The sequence below is a fragment of the Pleurodeles waltl genome, chromosome 4_1, assembly GCF_031143425.1.
Source record: "Pleurodeles waltl isolate 20211129_DDA chromosome 4_1, aPleWal1.hap1.20221129, whole genome shotgun sequence".
In the NCBI taxonomy this organism is placed as follows: Eukaryota; Metazoa; Chordata; class Amphibia; order Caudata; family Salamandridae; genus Pleurodeles; species Pleurodeles waltl.
This window is the reverse complement of record NC_090442.1, coordinates 609,362,439-609,370,262: the sequence shown is the minus strand read 5'-3', so window position 1 is coordinate 609,370,262 and position 7,824 is coordinate 609,362,439.

Below are 7,824 nucleotides of genomic sequence, written 5' to 3'. Positions count from 1 at the left end.
TCTTTTATTCGGATTGATATTCATATATTCCAAGGTACAGTCAAACAGGCACAGCCAGATGAGATGTTCCCATTCACCTAGAAGGTCTGAGTCTAAGTCATCAAAGGAAGGGAAGATTATCACCCGCAGTCCCTGGGGAACCTGTTTTAAGTCAATGTACCTTTTGAGCATGGTTGCAACCTACCACCTAGAAAGTTCTTGTTTCTTCAGACTTTCTAGTCTGACAAATTTCTGCTTGAGGCCATCAAGTGCAGGTATGTTGGGGTAGGGTTGGTACCCCTTGGTTTATTAGAGAACAATTTGGCCGCTAAAGTGTCTCTAGCGGCCTTAGCACTCCCTGTCCTTTGACTCCTGATACTCATACCATTTGTTGAGTTATACTTTATAGACATGGCTTCCTTCGATGATGATAGAGACAATTACAACAGAACTGCAAATAGGGGTATAGGAACGTTGGTATTTTGAGGGATACCAGCAGGCTCCTGATAAGGGATGAAGCATTGCCACTGAGGTCAGAATGGAGCAATTGTAAACATTAATACTAGTTCCCACAAGTCCTCAATTTTGGGCAGAAAAGAGGAAATGCATTAAGATATCTATGTAGACAACGGAATGAAAGGGCATTCTCCCCCATGACACAAATGTTAGTAACAATTTGTTATCTGTGAATGAAACGATATGGATATCACAGAACCTCCTAGATCATCTGAAAGATTAGTAAACCAAGCTAATATGATACAACATTGTACTCAGGTAACAAACCATCATATTCTTCTTGCCTGTCAAAATCACTAACGTCAGTGAAACAGGGCCACTGAGCAACAAGGCTGAGAATGATACTTTCTGTATTACCTTTAATGTGTATGATTGCTTGAGCCCCTTTATTTTAAGATCCAGTTAACAACCCATGCCCTTGAATTTGTGGAGTAAATTCTAGTGGAGTTCTAGGGATAGCAGATCCAAGTACTGAAGAGCCTTGGACCTAGACCAGCCACCCCAGACTGATTGTAATTCCAGAGAGGTCAACAGCTGAAATGAGGCACATTTGTTATAAGAATCAGAGGACAATGGGATGCCAGAGGATTGACATCAGAATATAAATGATAGAAATATTGTCATCAAAATATTGTGAAGATAGGCATATGTAGGTAAGATTTACTACTCTTGATTCTACATCCACTTAAACAGAATGATCAATGAGATAATATTGAGAGGAACTATATCGATTTACAAAAATAGTGTAAAATAAATAAAGTTTACAAAAATAACACTTTCCTTTAATTAGCTAATAAAAACACAAGTATTTCAAACCAAAATATTGCGGTTAAAATATCTTTTTTCAGTTATGTCAATAACAAAAATATCAGAAACAAAAAGATTGTCACATTTAAATAAATGTACAGTCAAAATTTTACAAAACACAATATTGTCTCGTTAACCCCTTCGCTGCCAGGCCTTTTCCCCCTCCTGTGCCAGGCCTTTTTTTGCCTATTTGGGGCAGTTCGCGCTTAGACCCTCATAACTTTTTGTCCACATAAGCTAACCAAGCCAAATTTGCGTCCTTTTTTTCCAACATCCTAGGGATTCTAGAGGTACCCAGACTTTGTGGGTTCCCCTGAAGGAGGCCAAGGTTTTGGCCAAAATACAGGCAAAATTTCGTTTTTTTCAAAAAAATTGGAAAAAGTGGCTGCAGAAGAAGGCTTGTGGTTTTTCCCCTGAAAATGGCATCAACAATGGGTTTGCGGTGCTAAACTCAACAGCTTCCCAGCTTTCAGGAACAGGCAGACTTGAATCAGAAAACCCAATTTTTCAACACAATTTTGGCATTTTACTGGGACATACCCCATTTTTGCAATTTTTTGTGCTTTCAGCCTCCTTCCAGTCAGTGACAGAAATGGGCATGAAACCAATGCTGGATCCCAGAAACCTAAACATTTCTGAAAAGTAGACAAAATTCTGAATTCAGCAAGGGGTCATTTGTGTAGATCCTACAAGGGTTTCCTACAGAAAATAACAACTAAAAAAGAAACATATTGAAATTGAGGAGAAAAAAACATAAATGTTTCTCTACGTTTAACTCTGTAACTTTTCCCTGCAATGTCAGATTATCGGAAGCAATATACTGTTACGTCTGCTGGACTCCTCTGGTTGCGGGGATATATAGGGCTTGTAGGTTCATCAAGAACCCAAGGAACCCAGAGCCAATAAATGAGCTGCACCCTGCAGTGCGTTTTCATTCTATACCGGGTATACAGCAATTCATTTGCTGAAATATAAAGAGTAAAAAATTGCTATCAAGAAAACCTTTGTATTTCCAAAAAGGGCACAAGATAAGGTGTTGAGGAGCAGTGGTTATTTGCACATCTCTGAATTCGGGGGTGACCATACTAGCATGTGAATTACAGGGCATTTCTCAAATAGATGTCTTTTTTACACACTCTCCTATATTTGGAAGGAAAAAATGTAGAGAAAGACAAGGGGCAATAACACTTGTTTTGCTAATCTATGTTCCCCCAAGTCTCCCGATAAAAATGATACCTCACTTGTGTGGGTAGGCCTAGCGCCCGCGTCAGGAAACGCCCCAAAGCGCAACGTGGACACATCCAATTTTTTGAAAGAAAACAGAGGTGTTTTTTGCGAAGTGCCTACCTGTAGATTTTGGCCTCTAGCTCAGCCGGCACCTAGGGAAACCTACCAAACCTGTGCATTTCTGACAACTAGAGACCTAGGGGAATCCAAGGAGGGGTGACTTGCGGGGCTCGGACCAGGTTCTGTTACCCAGAATCCTTTGCAAACCTCAAACTTTGGCTAAAAAAACACATGTTCCTCACATTTCTGTGGCAGAAAGTTCTGGAATCTGAGAGGAGCCACAAATTTCCTTCCACCAGCGTTCCCCCAAGTCTCCTGATAAAAATGATACCTCACTTGTGTGGGTAGGCCTAGCGCCCGCGACAGGAAACGCCCCAAACCGCAACGTGGACACATCCAAATTTTTGGAAGAAAACAGAGGTGTTTTTTGCGAAGTGCCTACCTGTAGATTTTGGCCTCTAGCTCAGCCGGCACCTAGGGAAACCTACCAAACCTGTGCATTTCTGAAAACTAGAGACCTAGGGGAATCCAAGATGGGGTGACTTGCGGGGCTCGGACCAGGTTCTGTTACCCAGAATCCTTTGCAAACCTCAAAATTTGGCTAAAAAAACACATGTTCCTCACATTTCTGTGGCAGAAAGTTCTGGAATCTGAGAGGAGCCACAAATTTCCTTCCACCCAGCGTTTCCCCAAGTCTCCCGATAAAAATGATACCTCATTTGTGTGGGTAGGCCTAGCACCCACGACAGGAAACGCCCCAAAGCGCAACGTGGACACATCCAAATTTTTGGAAGAAAACAGAGGTGTTTTTTGCGAAGTGCCTACCTGTAGATTTTGGCCTCTAGCTCAGCCGGCACCTAGGGAAACCTACCAAACCTGTGCATTTCTGAAAACTAGAGACCTAGGGGAATCCAAGATGGGGTGACTTGCGGGGCTCGGACCAGGTTCTGTTACCCAGAATCCTTTGCAAACCTCAAAATTTGGCTAAAAAAACACATGTTCCTCACATTTTTGTGGCAGAAAGTTCTGGAATCTGAGAGGAGCCACAAATTTCCTTCCGCCCAGCGTTCCCCCAAGTCTCCCGATAAAAATGATACCTCACTTGTGTGGGTAGGCCTAGCGCCTGCGACAGGAAATGCCCCAAAGCGCAATGTGGACACATCCACATTTTTGGAAGAAAACAGAGGTGTTTTTTTCAAAGTGCCTACCTGTAGATTTTGGCCTCTAGCTCAGCTGGCACCTAGGGAAACCTACGAAACCTGTGCATTTCTGAAAACTAGAGACCTAGGGGAATCCAAGGAGGGGTGATTTGCGGGGCTCGGACCAGGTTCTGTTACCCAGAATCCTTTGCAAACCTCAAAAGTTGGCTAAAAAAACACATGTTCCTCACATTTCTGTGGCAGAAAGTTCTGGAATCTGAGAGGAGACACAAATTTCCTTCCACCCAGCGTTCCCCAAAGTCTCCCGATAAAAATGATACCTCACTTGTGTGGGTCGGCCTAGCGCCCGTGACAGAAAACGCCCCAAAGCACAACGTGGACACATCCAAATTTTTGGAAGAAAACAGAGGTGTTCTTTGCGAAGTGCCTACCTGTAGATTTTGGCCTCTAGCTCAGCCGGCACCTAGGGAAACCTACCAAACCTGTGCATTTCTGAAAACTAGAGACCTAGGGGAATCCAAGATGGGGTGACTTGCGGGGCTCGGACCAGGTTCTGTTTCCCAGAATCCTTTGCAAACCTCAAAATTTGGCTAAAAAAACACATGTTCCTCGAATTTCTGTGGCAGAAAGTTCTGGAATCTGAGAGGAGCCACAAATTTTCTTCCACCCAGCGTTCCCCCAAGTCTCCCGATAAAAATGATACCTCACTTGTGTGGGTAGGCCTAGCGCCCGTGACAGGAAACGCCCCAAAGCGCAACGTGGACACATCCAAATTTTTGGAAGAAAACAGAGGGGTTTTTTGCGAAGTGCCTACCTGTAGATTTTGGCCTCTAGCTCAGCCGGCACCTAGGGAAACCTACCAAACCAGTGCATTTCTGAAAACTAGAGACCTAGGGGAATCCAACATGGGGTGACTTGCGGGGCTTGGACCAGGTTCTGTTACCCAGAATCCTTTGCAAACCTCAAAATTTGGCTAAAAAAATACATGTTCCTCACATTTCTGTGGCAGAAAGTTCTGGAATCTGAGAGGAGCCACAAATTTCCTTCCACCCAGCGTTCCCCCAAGTCTCCCGATAAAAATGTTACCTCACTTGTGTGGGTAGGCCTAGCGCCCGCGACAGGAAACGCCCCAAAGCGCAACGTGGACACATCCAAATTTTTTGAAGAAAACAGAGGTGTTTTTTGCGAAGTGCCTACCTGTAGATTTTGGCCTCTAGCTCAGCCGGCACCTAGTGAAACCTACCAAACCTGTGCATTTCTGAAAACTAGAGACCTAGGGGAATCCAAGGGGGGTGACTTGCGGGGCTCGGACCAGGTTCAGTTACCCAGAATCCTTTGCCAACCTCAAAATTTGGCTAAAAAAACACATGTTTCTCACATTTCTGTGGCAGAAAGTTCTGGAATCTGAGAGGAGACACAAATTTCCTTCCACCCAGCATTCCCCCAAATCTCCCGATAAAAATGATACCTCACTTGTGTGGGTAGGCCTAGCGCCCGCGACAGGAAACGCCCCAAAGCGCAACGTGGACACATCCAAATGTTTGGAAGAAAACAGAGGTGTTTTTTGCGAAGTGCCTACCTGTAGATTTTGGCCTCTAGCTCAGCCGGCACCTAGGGAAACCTACCAAGCCTGTGCATTTCTGAAAACTAGAGACCATGGGGAATCCAAGGAGGGGTGACTTGCGGGGCTCGGACCAGGTTCTGTTACCCAGAATCCTTTGCAAACCTCAAAATGTGGCTAAAAAAACACATGTTCCTCACATTTCTGTGGCAGAAAGTTCTGGAATCTGAGAGGGGCCACAAATTTCCTTCCACCCAGCGTTCCCCCAAGTCTCCCGATAAAAATGATACCTTACTTGTGTGGGTAGGCCTAGCGCCCGCGACAGGAAACGCCCCAAAGCGCAACGTAGACATATCCAAATTTTTGAAAGAAAACAGTGCCTACCTGTGGATTTTGGCCTGTAGCTCAGCCGGCACCTAGGGAAACCTACCAACCCTGTGCATTTTTGAAAACTAGAGACCTAGGGGAATCCAAGATGGGGTGACTTGTGGGGCTCGGACCAGGTTCTGTTACCCAGAATCCTTTGCAAACCTCCAAATTTGGCTAAAAAAACACATGTTCCTCACATTTCTGTGGCAGAAAGTTCTGGAATCTGAGAGGAGCCACACATTTCCTTCCACCCAGCGTTCCCCTAAGTCTCTCAATAAAAATGGTACCTCACTTCTGTGGGTAGGCCTAGCGCCCACGAAAGGAAATGGCCCAAAACACAACGTGGACACAAATATTTTTTCACAGAAAACAGAGGTGTTTTTTGCAAAGTGCCTACCTGTGGAGTTTGGCCTCTAGCTCAGCCGGCCCCGGGAGGGGGGGGGGGCAGAAATGCCCTAAAATAAATTTGACCCCCCCCCAAACCCCCATGCCCGGGAACGACCCTTGCCTACGGGGTCGCTCCCCCTGCGTGACATTGGCGCCAAAAAACAAATCCCAGGTGCCTAGTTGTTTCTGCCCCCTTGGGGGCAGATTGACCTATAATCAGCCAATCTGCCCCCAAGGGGAGCAGAAATGGCCTAAATACAATTTGCCCCCCAGGGCAGCGACCCTTGCCTGATGGGTCACTCCCCATCTCTAAAAAATAAAAAAAAATAAAAAAAAAAAAAAAACACCCGGGGGGGCAGAAATGGCCTAAAATAAATTTGCCCCCCAACCCCCACCCTCCCCCGGGAGCGACCCTTGCCTACGGGGTCGCTCCCCCTGCGTGACATTGGTGCAAAAAAACAAATCCCCTGTGCCTAGTGGTTTCTGCCCCCTTGGGGGAAGATTGACCTAAACTCGGCCAATCTGCGGGGGGCAGAAATGGTCTAAATACAATTTGCCCCCCTGGGGAGCAACCCTTGCCTGATGGGTCGCTCCGCATCTCAAAAATGCTTTTGCATTTCTCTTTCAATCGCGCTGGAAGCCCCACCCCCATTTCTCTTCCGATTGGGGGTGGGGCGGGCAAACAGACATGAAAGGAAAGGAAAGCCTTTTCCTTTCATGTCTTTCTGTAAAGCGATCGGGCTGCAGAAATACCCACTAGACACCAGAGAGTTTTTGTTTTTAATAAACAATGAAGTGGAGCGACCCCTTGCGCTATTGTCGCTCCCCTAGGGGGAATTTTTTTATTAGGCCTTTTCTACTCCCCCTTGGGGGCAGATTGGCCTATTTTAATTAGGCTGATATGCCCCCGGGAGTGCAGAAGCCACTAAGCACAGGGATCGTTTTTTTTAAAAAAAATTACACATGGGAGCAACCCCTTAGGAAAGGGTCGCTCCTCTGGGGGGCAAATTGTTTTTAGTCAATTTCTGCCCCCGTGGGGGCAGATCAGCCTATTTTTATTAGGCCAATCTGCCCCCAAAGGGAGCAGGAACCACGAGACAACAGGGATTTTTTTGTTTTTACATCAATTTCAAGCAAGGGAAGTGACCCCTCAGGCAAGGGTCACTGCCCTGGGAGGCAAATTTACTTTAAGCCCTTTCTGCCTCCCTTGGGGCAGATCGGCCTATTTTGATAAGGCTGATCTGCCCCCAAGGGAGGCAGAAACCACTAGGCACCTGGAAAAAATCTTCACGCCAGTTTCACACAAAGGAAGTGACCCCTTAGGCAAGGGTCGCTCCCCTGGGGGGCAAGTTTATTTTAGGCCATTTTTGCCCCCTTTGGGGACAGATCAGCCTATTTTACTTAGGCCGATCTGCGAGAAAGCACTAGACACCAGGGATTTTTTATTTTTTTACAGAGGAGGAGCAATCCCTTAGGCAAAGGTGGCAAATTGGCCTATTTCTATTAGGCCGATCTGTCCCCAGGGGGGACAGAAACCACTTAGGCACCAGGGATTGGTGTGTGTGTGTGTTTTGTTTGGGGGGCAGTCCCTTGGGCAAGGGTTGCTCCTTATGGGGGCATATTACTGTTGGCCATTTGGCAGATCAGGCTATTTTTGTAAGGTCTTTGGTTTTGTTTTTACATTTGGGGTACGAGAGCTCGTCTAACTCTCAAAATCGTCCCACTTGAAATGGTGAGGGCTGTACTTTTTGGACTTAG